General features: G+C 39.4%; 1 long non-coding RNA gene across 1 annotated transcript; it reads right to left on the reverse strand.

The window, feature by feature from the left end:
- Positions 1–14,208, reverse strand: LOC109822482. Its single transcript, XR_002242149.1, has 2 exons — positions 14,138–14,208; positions 1–389 (listed from the first exon to the last, which is right to left on the reverse strand). It is a non-coding gene; the product is annotated as an uncharacterized LOC109822482 (long non-coding RNA).

Raw genomic sequence — 14,208 nt, forward strand, 5'->3', positions numbered from 1 at the left:
TGATTTTCAAGATGCTCGGATGCAAGTAGAAATCATATTAAGTTGTGCATCTCTGAACCATAAAACTTCTTTGATTACTGGAATACAAATATAAAGCAACAGTCCTCTAATCTAGAGATGAAATATTTTGAACTCTACTGAACTTTCAACACTAAGCTGTATGATACATAAGATCAGACTTTCTTCCAAAGCAACTCAATTCTTAAGCAACAGTACACTGAACAACAAAATCTTCCTTTATTTTTAAAATTTTTTCAATTTGGCTTCGGGATAGATATCTCAGCATTTTGCACAGCGATACGCAATCACTTTTTTCCACCATCTCCAAAGAGGTACCCAAGGGAGGAACCACCTCCAGGGGCATTATGCACCTTAGTTGAAGGTCGGTCCTGCATAACAGTTGACAAAAATATTCAGAAACGGTTGTATAAATGCAAAACACTAAATGCTTACTATATATAGAGCAAAACTTGTGTCAACTTAAATAGATAGCAAAAAGTTATCCACCAAACTTTTTAGTCATTCATATTGCTTAGGGATCCTTGAATGATATGAAAAGATTTTTATATTAATAAATGAGTGGTTAGAAAGTTTGGTGGACATCAACTTAAGTTGATAGGAGTCTTATTCTCTCTCTCTCTATATATATATATATGTATATATATATGTATGTAAAAACATATATATATATATATATATATATATATATAGAGAGAGAGAGAGAGAGAGAAATGGGTATGCTTGGTACCAAGCACAAATTTTGTGCTTGGTAGTGAGGTGTCATATTCTCATCCACTCATTCTAATTCACAACCACTCCCCAACCCATGTGAATGTAGGCCCCGAATTCAATGAGTGGAGGGAAATTTGCCAGCTCACTACCAAACACAAAAACTTGCGTCCACTACGTTCATTTTGATTTATATATTTTGGATTGTATATAAACAAAAAATTGGGCATATTGGTTTATAGTTATTCATGCATCAAATGATGGTAAAATTAACGGATTTATAACAATATAACTAATGAGACAATGAAAACTATGTGTTGGAAGTATTAAAACATCATGATTTTCATTTTGTAGATGTGTTGAGTCATTTAGAACACAATGAATGGAGTAGATCATCGATTGTAATAGTCTATACATTAAGATGTGCTTCCTTAGATTGAGTATAAGGTGGCAAACAATTTTGCATATATATATATATATATATATATATATATATATAATATATATACTATATAGTATAGTAATATATATATTATATATTGAGATTAATGGTTATTCCTTGTCATAGGAGGGATTTCTCCTTGACCCTCTCAAAACACATGATTGAACGAATGTGTGGCCATGATCCGCCGATCCGTTGAACTTGATCTACAATTTCTAAACCCCAACACACCAGTTTGGCGGTGAATCCGTCGTCGTTTGACCTCCATCCAGCCTGTGAAAGTTTATTCATTCAAACGTTTAAAATGATAATGAGTGGAATGGAAGGTAACACGACGACGGGTCACACCAACTTTATGTCGTTGGGGTTTTTAGAATATGCTAGATCGTTTAACGCAAGGAAGCGATATCCATAATTGTCGCTCAATTTGTGATTTTCGAGGCGGTCAAGGAGAAATCCCTCCTATGAAATGATACCATTATTCTCTCTCTCTCTCTCTCTCTATATATGTATATAATCTATATATATAATATATATATATATTATATATATATATATATATATTGTAGGAACTTAGTACCAAGCATAAATTTTGTATCTGGTAGTAAGGTGTCTCATACCCATAGGAACGTGGTCCCCAATTTGAATGAGTGGATGAAAATAAACAACCTCATTACCAAGCAAAAGTATGTATGTATATTCATTAAGAGGAAGTTCTCCTGTTGCTTATTATATTCCTCAAATATAACTATCTCCTCCTCCTTTCCTCTATTCCTTTTTTAGACTTAGTAGCAAGGTGATAAGTGAGGATCTCTCCCCTAATTCAGGTATGGTTATCCTATGAACGTAGTCTAGAAGTCTCTCAAGAAAAAAGACATCTGCATTGAGCTATACCTAAGCTCACTTGATTAAGTGAAGATCACATGCATAATATCTTTGCATTGGATATGCTCTGTATTTTGTTGTGTTAGATCACGTCTACTAGTTTAGAGATGATTCTATATGTTGATTATTGATATCTTATAATGCATTAGATATGCTCTGTATTCGCTTACTCATCACGGATAACTCGGTAAGAAAAATTCATATTCAAAGTCGGATACAGATACATATATACATGCGGATATATAAGCGAATGTGCATGTGGATACAAAACAAATATGAGAAATATAGTTCATGTGATACAAAAGAGTTCATTAATATGTTTGTTATATCTAAAAAACTAAGATTAGACATCTTGATCATCAAAATAACCTCAAATCCATTAATCTAAGCATTAAAACTATTGAAACAATATAACCAATATGTATTCAGATATTTCGAATACTGATTTGGATATTTCACTACAAAACCATATCCATAACTATATCTTATTAGTTATAAATTTGAGGAACTATATCCATATTCTAACAGATACGATTACGGATATTTTCTCGGATACGGATATGGTTTAGCACCCTTAGCTATACCATGGTTTTCTCAATTTCGTTCTTTTCGGCCCAATTATTTAAATAACATGATACGGGTGTATCTTCTCTTCGGGAGCTTAGCGATCCTCATGGGAGCTTGAGGATAGATGATTCTCATGGTATCTTGAGAATAGAGTAGAGGAGTCATGGAAGAGGCCATTGGAAGCAACGAAGTCGAAGGATTCGTCAAAACTGCAGGAATTACAGTTGGGCTCTGGCCGGTCGACCGGCTTGGTCGCGGCGGTCGACCGCTTAGTGCACAGACCCAGACTATGTCTCAGGACTGAGAGCGGTCGACCGAAGGTGGCGCTGCGGTCGACCGGAAAACCCTGTAATCGATTTCCCAGATTTCGACGTTGTGACCGGTCGACCGCCTTGGGCACTGCGGTCGACCGCCTTAGGCACTGCGGTCGACCGCGTAGCGGTTACGGGCCTGGGTCTGTTTCCTGCTCCAGTTGGGATTTCTGTTTAGTATAAATAGAAACATGACTTTTCTAGGGTTTGGAACTCAGTTTGTAATCAGAAAAGAGATCAGAGAGGTTGTTCTTTGATCTAGAGAGATTGTGAGAGAGAGATTTGTAAAAATCCAATTGCTTCTCATAATCTAGAGAAGGTATTTTCCTTCGCCGTAATTCAACTCTTGTGTTCTTCTGTCGTTTTCTCGGCAACTCGTATCAAGTTGGTATCAGAGCACCTAGATCCTGTGAAGGGGGAACCTGTGTATGGTCCTTACTCGCTCACAGTACAAGAAGCTTGGCGAGATCCTTATTTCTTTGGAAGGAGTCCAGAAATTAAGGAGGGAGAAGATGACTGAAGCAGATAATTCAGCGAGACTTGATGCCATGGAGAAGCAGATTAAGACGATCGGGACGACTCTTACTCAACTCGTGGGTCTAATCAACGGAGGTGACAAAAAGAAGGAATCTTCTTCGAAGGGTAAGAAGAAACTCGTCGAATCCGACGAAGAGCATGAGGAATCTGATTCAGAGGGGGAGACTGAGATTGTCAAGACCGTTGGACATCAAGGGGGTAAGAACAACTACCAAAATCTGAAGATTGACTTCAAGGTTGAGATTCCTGTTTATGATGGGAGTATCAACGTGGAGAAGCTTGATGATTGGATCGAACGTATGGAGATGTACTTCACTCTCTACGGATATTCGTCCAAGGAGAAGATAGTGTTCGCGACATTGAAGCTTTCCGGGCACGCTTTGACGTGGTGGAAATCCTATTGCAAACAGGAGAAGAAAGCGGCGTCGTGGAACAAGTTCAAGGAGCTACTACGGAAACAGTTCTATCCAGTGGGGTTCCTTGAGGAGCGTTGGTACAAGTGGTACGGCTTACGCCAGAAATTTAATCAGATCGTTTAAGAGTACACAACGGAGTTCCAGCAACAGGCGATGGTCCTAAACATCGCAACGTCCGAGTACCCCATCTTCATGAAGTACATGGCGGGTCTGAATGATTACCCGGCAGAAGAAGGGCAATGAGACAAAGGGGGATTCCAAACCATCGGGGAGCAAGACGGGTGGCTCTCAGTCTAAGGATGAGAAGAAGAAGGTTGACTCGGGGAAAGCAGGATTGACATGCAATCACTGCAAGCAGACAGGGCATGTGGCCGATCGTTGCTGGGATAAGTATCCTCATCTGAAGCCAAAAGGGTTGAAGAAGGAGGAGAAGAAGGCGTACGTAATAGCACAGGGTCCGAAGGAGGTTCCCGGGATGACCGAACCCAATAGCAGTCTCAACCTTATGGCGGAGAAGCAGGCTACCAAGGAAGATGACGACCCGAGAGAGCAGCTCTTTGTTCTGAAATTGCAGGTCAAGACCAGCTTAGTGGATGCTATTGTAGATCCAGGGAGTCAGAAAAATCTGATATCTGAGGCATTAGTACAGAAGCTGGGATTGAAGACGGTGAAGCATCCGAAGCCCTATCCATTAGGGTGGATTCAGAAGGAGGCGGGATTAAGTGTGGTGAACCAATGTTCATTCAGATTTGCACTCCATGAGTCGTATATTAATGAGGTCACATGCGACGTGGTTCCGTTGGATGTTTGCCAAGTTATTTTGGGCAATCCTTATTTGTGGGATAGATACGCAGTATATGATCGGCGAGCCCAAAAGTACACGTTCAACAAGGATGGCGAGCAATTCATTTTTCAGTTGTTCGCCTTGCGGGTCACCAGTGTTGTTGGTGCCCAAAAAGGATGGAGGTTGGCGCATGTGCGTAGATTATCGGGCACTCAACAAGATCACAATCAAGAATCGCTACCCATTACCGCGGATCGATGATCTTATGGACCAGTTGGAGGGAGCGAGGTTTTTCACGAAGCTGGATTTGAAGTCTGGTTACCATCAGGTGAGGATTCGGGAGGAAGACACTTGGAAGACTGCGTTCAAGACCAAGCAAGGCCTGTTCGAGTGGTTGGTGATGCCGTTTGGATTGTGCAATGCTCCGGCTACCTTTATGAGGCTTATGAATGATTTGTTGCGACCCTTTATAGAGGATTTTGTGATAGTTTACCTTGATGATATCTTGGTGTACAGCAGGACTTGGGAGGAGTATCTCGTTCATGTTGAGAAGGTATTTGAAGTGTTGCAGGACGGACAGCTGAAGCTCAACGGGAAAAAGTGCGAGTTCGGGAAGGACGAGTTGGTGTATCTCGGCTTCATCGTAGGGAAGGGCCAGCGGAGGATAGATCCAGGCAAGGTGGAGGTGATCACAAAGTGGCCGATGCCGAAGACAGTGACTGAGGTGAGGAGCTTCATGGGGGATTGCCAGTATTTGCGCAAGTTCATTCGACATTTTTCGACTTATGCGGCACCGTTACATGGCCTCACAAAGGCTAAAGTTCAGTTTGAGTGGGGAAGGACGCATGAGGAGGCTTTTCAGTTGCTAAAAAGGAAGATCTCGGAGGCACCAGTGTTGGCGTTGCCGAATTTGCAGCGGACTTTCGAGGTAGAGACCGACGCGTCTAATTATGCGATGGGCGCGGTGTTGATTCAGGATGGGAAACCGGTGGAATACTATTCTGAGAAGTTTTCGGGTGCTGTTGCGAACTACCCAACCTACGACAAGGAGTTCTATGCACTATATCAAGCAATTAAGCATTGGAGGGTGTACTTGTTAGGGAAGGAGGTGGTCGTGCATTCGGATCATAAGCCGTTGGAGTTCTTACATGCCCAGACAAAGCTACAGCAGGCACGGCACATGAAGTGGATGTCTTATTTGATGGCTTTCAACATCATTATTAGGTACAAGAAGGGGGCGACGAACAAGTTGGCCGATATGTTATCTCGCCCACCGATAAGGTCTTTGTTGGTGGCGACGCGTATTCAGCCCTTGGTTCCTTTTGAGTATGTTCAGTTGTATGCATCCAGTAGAGACTTCGGTAGTGTATTTGAGCAGGCGAAGGCTGGTCAAAAGGGGGAGTATGCACTTGGAGATGATGACTTATTGTATCGTGTGACATCACTATGCATTCCGGAGGATGGTGATAGGTTGCAGTGGATTCGGGAAGCACATACCTCGCGTGTGCAAGGGCATTTTGGCATTCAGAAAACGCTTCTCAATCTACGGCGACATGTGTTTTGGCCACGGATGCTTGATGATGTGACCAAGTATGTTGGAGGGTGTAAGTTATGTTGTATTTCGAAGCCTTCTAACAGAAAGAGGGGATTGTACCTACCATTACCGGTTCCTTCTAGGCCGTGGGAGAGCATTTCTATGGATTTTCTAGGAGGGTTGCCAACTACGAAGCGCGGGCATGACTATTTGTACGTTGTGGTGGACCGGTTCAACAAGATGGTGATATTGATTCCTTGTAAGAAGACCGTGACGGGAGCGGGTGCAGCACAATTGTTCTTTGAGCATGTGTGGAAGCACTTTGGGTTGCCGAATTCGATTATTTCGGATCGGGATAGCCGTTTTCTCGGGCATTTTTGGGATTCTTTGTGGAGTTTGATAGTTTGATAGACACTAAATTGAAGAAGAGCACGACCTTTCATCCACAAACAGACGGACAAACGGAGGTAGTCAACCGGACTATGGTGCACATGTTGCGTGGGTATAATTCCAGGCATCCTAAGACTTGGGATGAGAGTTTACCATATTTACAGTTTGCTTTCAATCGGGCGATTCATGGATCTTCCGGAAAGTCACCATTTGAGACTTGTTATGGGTTTTTACCGCCGAGCCCGTTCGATCTTGTGTTTTCAAGTGAAGCCACAGTGGACGACAAGGAAGGGAGTGAAAGACAACGTGCTCAGCGATTTTTCGAGAAGATTGCAAACATTCATACCACGGTTGAAGCTCAATTGAAGAAATCACAAGCAAGTACAAGGCGAAGCATGACCAGCATCGGGTTCCTTGTAACTTTAGTAAAGGCGATATGGTATGGCTAAAATTGAGTAAGGAGAGGCTCAAAGGAGAAGGGAAGAAGTTGAAGCCTATTCGTTATGGTCCGTTTCGGATTCTCGATCAGATTGGCGACAACGCTTTTCGTTTAGATTTGCCACCTTACTTAGGCATGTATTCGGTGATCAATGCCGAGTACTTGAAGTTGTTTGAGCCTCCGTTATTGGATGATGAAGGTGATGAAAAGTTGATCTTACCGCATGTTGAGGACTTGTGGTTTGATAGAGAGGAGACACTGAAGGAAGATTGTATTTTGGAACGGAAGACGACCACGACGAGGCGGGGGACGAATGAGTCGTTTCTCATTGGACGTCAAGGTCAGGTCCCTAGCAAGGCCAAGTGGTTCAACAGAGAAGGAGGGGCTCGCGAGTTCCCTCAGCTGAAGTTCTAACTTGAATGGGACTTCAAGTTCCTAAAGGGGGGACCCATGATACGGGTGTATCTTCTCTTCGGGAGCTTAGCGATCCTCATGGGAGCTTGAGGATAGATGATTCTCATGGTATCTTGAGAATAGAGTAGAGGAGTCGTGGACGAGGCCATTGGAGGTGACGAAGTCGGACCGAAGGTCGCGCTGCGGTCGACCGGAAAACCCTGTAATCGATTTCCCAGATTTCGACGTTCTGACTGGTCGACCGCCTTGGGCACTGCGGTCGACCGCGTAGCGGTTACGGGCCTGGGTCTGTTTCCTGCTCCAGTTGGGATTTCTGTTTAGTATAAATAGAAACACGACTTTTCTAGGGTTTGGAACACAGTTTGTAATCAGAAAAGAGATCAGGGAGGTTGTTCTTTGATCTAGAGAGATTGTGAGAGAGAGATTTTGTAAATCTAATTGATTCTCATAATCTAGAGAAGGTATTTTCCTTCGCCCTAATTCAACTCTTGTGTTCTTCTGTCGTTTTCTTCTTTACCCACTCTTGATAATTCCGCGATCAAGAGTGCTCGCACGGCAACTCGTATCATAACACATTGTTTAGAATCTTATTTTTGTTTAGTGGCTGCGAAATAGAATAGAATAGCATTGTTTTTGTTTAGTGTATGTGGGTTGGGCATCGAAAAAAGAGGGTTTTTATCTCCAAACCCGAACTAGTTCACTCAGAGAATAAATTGTAGAAAACCGAGTGATTTTTAGCCCATGAGAAATCAGCCACTTTATTGGGTTACACCGATATATTGGGAAAAATCGGCCCAAAAATATTTACAATATATTTTTGCAAAAATCATATCAGTCGCAGCCCAAACCCTATATATCGGCGATAAATCGATAAAATCGACCTATTTTTAAAATACTAAGCATGCATACTAAAATTTGCGATTTACATGGCTTATAACACAACTTTACTTGGTTTTGTTTATTTCGACTCAATGATAATTAAGTATTAAGTACTTTAAATTAATGATTTTCACGGCAACCAAATTTTGTTTTTCATTTTTGTTTCTCTTCACTCAAATGGAAATTAAATATGTAAAATTTGAAACTCGTGATTTTCATGTGTACTTCAAAAATATGCAATTAGGTATGCATCCATATTTGTCTGTTTCCATTCATTTCAATCCAATAGCAATTCTAACCTACAATTTTTGCCTATATTCATTTATTTCGACCCAAATTGCGACTAAGAACGCATTCTTTAAACTTCACAATCTTCAAGACTGTAACTACTATTTTGTTTATTTTTGTTGTTTCTAGTTTCGACCCAATGGTAATTAAGAATGGATAATCTAAAATTAGCGATTTTAAAAGGCAAATAACCAAATAATTTTTTTTCATATTTATTCGTTTCAAATGCATAGCAATTAAGTATGTATACTTCAAATTTTACGATTTTCATAGGAAAATAACCATAATTTTGTCTATTTACGTTCAAATCGGTCCAATAACAATGAATGAATCAAGTACACTTAGTTCAAAATTCACGGTTTCACAGGCTTTATAACCAATGATTTTTATTCGTTTTTGATCATTTCGACCCCATGACGATGAAGCATGTGTATATTTTTATGAGTTGTAACTAATGAATTAATGATCTATTATGGTTAGTATGCGTACTTTAAAATTCACAATTTAAGAGGACCAAAACTCACATTTTCCCATTTTCATTCTTTTTGACCTCAAGAATTAACATCTCGTTCGGTACACACGAACACTGTTTTAAAAAACCTCCGCCTAGTCCGCTTAGGCGTACGCCTAGGCCTAGGCGGTACCTAGGCCGCCTAACTAGCGCCTAGCGCCTAGGCGGTATTTAGGCTGCCCACCTAAATTTCACGAGCGTTTAGGGGAGCATTGTTTGCTTACGTGGATTGTACCCTGTAGGTCTTGATTATGATTTCATGTGTCGTAGCCTACACGTCCTCCAAACTCCATTAACCTCCAAATATGAACATCGCCACTACCTCCTCCGACCTTTAGCAAAACTTCATCAACCACCACTTAAATGAAGAAAGAAAAAAAACGTCCAGAAACCGCTTAGGCGCCCGCCTAGACGACTAAGCAGTGTTTTAAATGTCGGCCGACATGTCGGACATGTCGGCCGACATAGCGGATTGAAGGGTCGAGCGACACGAATCGCTCTATTTTAAGTCGGATATCGGCCGATTTTTGACTTACTGAGTTACGACGGGCACGATCGACTTCATCACGAGCTCTGGCCTCATCACTCCCATCGAGGCCACTCCGACGCCGCTCTCCGCCGTCGTCATCCACCCGTAGTCGTCGCCTGACATCGCCGTCATCGTAGCCCTTCGGTCTCTCATTCAGACCGCCATCAGCCGCTTCAAGGGACGAGTCGACGACGAGCTTCCAGGGACGAGTCGACGACGAGATTGGAGGGACGACGAGCTTTGAGGCGAGGAGTCGACGACGAGATTGGATGGAGAACAGTGAAATCGCCAGATCTGGAGGAGAGGAGCCGATCTTTGAGGAGGAGGCGGATAAAAGGGGAGAAGTGTGGCTTGCCCTAGAGTTGTTCTATTTATATGGATAGCATTTGTAAATTGTAAGTAAAAATTTGGGCTAGAGTTGTAATATTTTGTATACTTGTAATATTTATCTTTCATTTCAGCAATATACATGTAATATTTTGAGGAATGGTTGTAATATTTTGGGTATAGTTCTAACTTGTAAATGTATACTTGTAATTTTTAATTCTTGTTTTGCAAGGTAGACTTGTATTTTTATATGCTCAAGATGAAAGTAATGAAAATTAACATTCAAACTTTTCAGTTTTGCAAGGTAGACTTTGTAATGTAATATTTTGAGGAATGGTTGTATTTTTACAAGTTCAAGAAGCTCGATATAGCTGACTGCTAAAAACTTCATCAAAATCAGGCAAAATTTCAGTTTTCCCCTTGAATCTTTTTAATTTCCCCTTTCTTTTCAGTTTTCCCCTGTCAAATAAAATTAATTTTAAGTTAGTAATTGAATTATAAAATTGAAATGCAACTAATTTAAATGCTAATGCATAGAAGAGAGGGATACGTTATTCATGAAGTCGGATGAGGATGCTAATGCTACTTTATAAAATTTATAAAGTATGCTTATATTCAATTTAGGAATGCTTAGATTATATTTAGGATATGATATTATACATATGCGTCCACCCGATATGGTAATCCGATATTTAGTCCATGTCCCCCGATATATCCCCGATTTCCGCTATCCGACATGGATTTCAGCCGTCCGACATGAACCCGACATCCGATATTTAAAACCTTGCGACTAAGCACTGGGCACCAAGTCCGACGCCTAGAAGCGCCCAACGTTTAATATAACATTGCACACGAATGAGTGAGAATGAAATGTTAATTCCCATTTCTGAATCATTTGTACTAAACACTTCGATGGTAGGGAATAGGAGTTCCACTTAAGTGGAAATGAAAAAAAATTAAAACGAAGTCCAAATATATCATGATTATTTATTAATTATCAAATACAAAAAAGTGAAATGATTGACACTCCCACTTCATTCTCTAATCACAATCAAACGTAAGAATCGAAATGGTCTTTCTATTCCTACATTTATTCCATTCCATTCTGCTCCTCACTTCATTCTACTCTCACTTGACTTGATTCTTGCATACCAAACAAGGCGTAAGCAGGTTTGCTTTAAAATTCGTGATTTTCATGGATTACAACCCACTTTTTAATCCATTTTTATCCATTTTTAGTAGTTTCGACCAAATGGCAGTTGAGTACACGCATTTTACAATTCACGATTTCATGAGCTTTAACCCACAATTTGTGTCCATTTTTCTATCGTTTTGACCTAGTAACAGTTAAATATGGGTGCTTTAAAATTCACTACATTCATGGGTAACCCATGATTTTTTTTTCCATGTTTGTTATTTTCAGCCTAATGAAATTAAGAATGTGTGCTAAAGTCTATGATTTTCATGGACTATACCCTACGATAGTTAACCATTTTCTAGAATTTCAACCCAATAGTAGTTAAGTGTGTACTTCAAAAATGATGATGTTCACGAGCTAACCCATGATGTTTTTCCATTTTTGCTCATTTTCACCCAATGGGTATTAAATGTGTACTTTTAAATTGCCTATAATTTTTATCTATTTTCATTTGTTATGACTCAATGAAAATTAAATACACATACTCCAAAATTAGTGACTTCCATGGTATATAAACCTACGATTTTTGTTCATTTTTGTACATTTTGACCAAATGAAAATTAAGTACACATACTTCAAACTTCATGATTTCAAGAACTCTAAACAAGATTTTTTAATCATTTTCGATTGTGCTTGTCCAATGGAAATTAAGTATGAGTACTTCTAAGTTCATCCTTTCATGAGAAATACCCATCATTTATGTCCATGTTCATTCATCGTCACCCAATGATAATTAAGCATGTATCTTCAAAATTCGCGATTGCTATGGGCTATAACCCATGAATTTTGTTTATTTATTTTTATTTTGATCCAACAACAATTAGTATGCATTACTTTGTAATTCTAGATTCTTATGCACAACCCATGATTTTTATTAATTTTTATTCATCAACCCAATTACATTTAAGTATGTGTATTTTAAATTCTCAATTTTCATGGGCTAGCCCATGATTTTTGTCCCTTTTATTTGTTTAAATTCAATAGTAATTATGTATCTAGTATGTGCACTTCAAAATTTGTCGTTTTCATGGACAAATAGCCCATGACTTTTATTTATTTTCAACCATTTCATCCTAATAGAATTACTTAGGCGTACTTCAAAATTTATGATTTTCATGGGCTAACCCACGATTTTTGTACATCTTCGTTCATGTCGGCGCAATAGCAATATTTATGTATGTTGACTTTAAAACTCCAAATTTTCATGAAGTATAACCCACGATTATTATTTATTTTGTATACAAGTTAGGGGTTCAAATTATAAAACAAAAGGGAACTTTTTTTCCTTTGTACAAATGAGTCGGGCCTCACCCCTAACCTAGTATTTCTCTTACAAGGACACAATTAGGCTCTATTGGCAGTACGGGAGCAGTGGAGCATCAACAAGCGACATGTGAGTGGCTTATGAGGCTCAGTTGGCAGCGAGACAAGTAAATCCCATATTTTCTTATTGGGTTTTTTAGATATTAGTCCCTCAAATCTGAGCTATTTTGATATTAGTCCCTCAATTCTGAGTATGTTGATAGTAGTCCCTCAAATTGCTTTAAGTTGTTGATTTTAGTCCTTCAAGCTAGTGGATGTTAAATTTATAGGGAATATTCCGTTATCTATAATTGTTGCATTTATGGGACAATTATGTCCCTCACAAAATTAAAATTCATCAATGCATAATTCAGGCTTATTGAGGTGCGCGCCCCGAGCGCGGGGCACTTCGGCCTGGGGAAAATGTGCCCCGCACGTGAGGCGGGGCGCTGCACGTAGCGAGGCGCGTGCCTCACGTGCGCCTCGCACCTGCATTATGTAACATACTCTTTCTTCTATTTTTTTAAATAATTTACATAATTATATATTTATATCATGTAATATACTCTTTCTTACTAGTTGCTAATCTATTTTCATATTTTCATGTTCAACCTATAAAAAGGAAACAATAATTAGTAATTTAGTATACTTGTTTGCTAATTGTAACTTTATTCTCTAATTAGTATGCTAACTAGCAAATTATGAACATGTAAATATGTAATTGATACATTCATTCTTCATATTTTCATGCTAAGTAGCAAATATCAATTAAGAATACTAACTAGAAAATTATGAACGGTCATGTTTGTTAATTATATTTCTTAGTCTTTTTATGTGATAATTTATAAACATATGCTCATAATTGTTAATCACTTAATTTGATGATTTAAATACATGTTTCTTGTATCTTTTTTGTTACTTTAAAAATCCAGTTAGCATAATTTAATGATTTAAGTTGATATTCTCATAATTTTGGATGTAGGTAACTAATATGTTGCTTATATGTTTCTATCTTATGATGTTGGCAAATATTAGTTTGAGTTATGCGCCTCAATTAGTGAGGCGCGTGCCTCGTTGTGCGCCTTGCGCATGGTGCGCGTAAGGGACCTTTGCGCCCCGTATTACGCCTTGCGCCTCGATAACACTGGCATAATTAAACCCTAATCAAGATTAAACCCTAACTTATCCCCAAATTTACTTCAAACTCAAATCATTAAACTCTAATCAAAACATGCAATGAGAGAGAGAATGTCACTTAGTGGGGGTGAATTACACTAAGGGCATTTTGGTAACTTACCAATACCATCTATAGTTAATATTAACCCAACCATGGTTTAGATTTTTTAACATAAAACCTATCCGAAGGACTAAAATCAACAACTTAAGACAATTTGAGCGAGTAATATCAAAATACTCAGATTTAAGGGGCTAATATCAAAAGTGCTCATATTTAAGGGACTAATATCTGAAAAAAAAATCCTTTCTTATTTTAATGGAAAAAAAAGAAAGAAAAGCTTTTCTGCCTATAATGTCGGGTAACTGGGCTCCATGGCCTGCAGTGCAGCATCTGATTGATCATATCCAATTATACAACGGTGAGATTAGAAGGCATTAAACCCACACTAAAGAAACGGAGGAACATCATAGAATAGTACCGTGATAAAATTGCCAGTGTTCTGGCCATCGGCGCGAAAGTAATTGTTGCCAGCAGCCCCTTGAATTCCTG

This window comes from Asparagus officinalis, chromosome 8 (assembly GCF_001876935.1).
Source record: "Asparagus officinalis chromosome 8, Aspof.V1, whole genome shotgun sequence".
Classification (NCBI taxonomy): Eukaryota; Viridiplantae; Streptophyta; class Magnoliopsida; order Asparagales; family Asparagaceae; genus Asparagus; species Asparagus officinalis.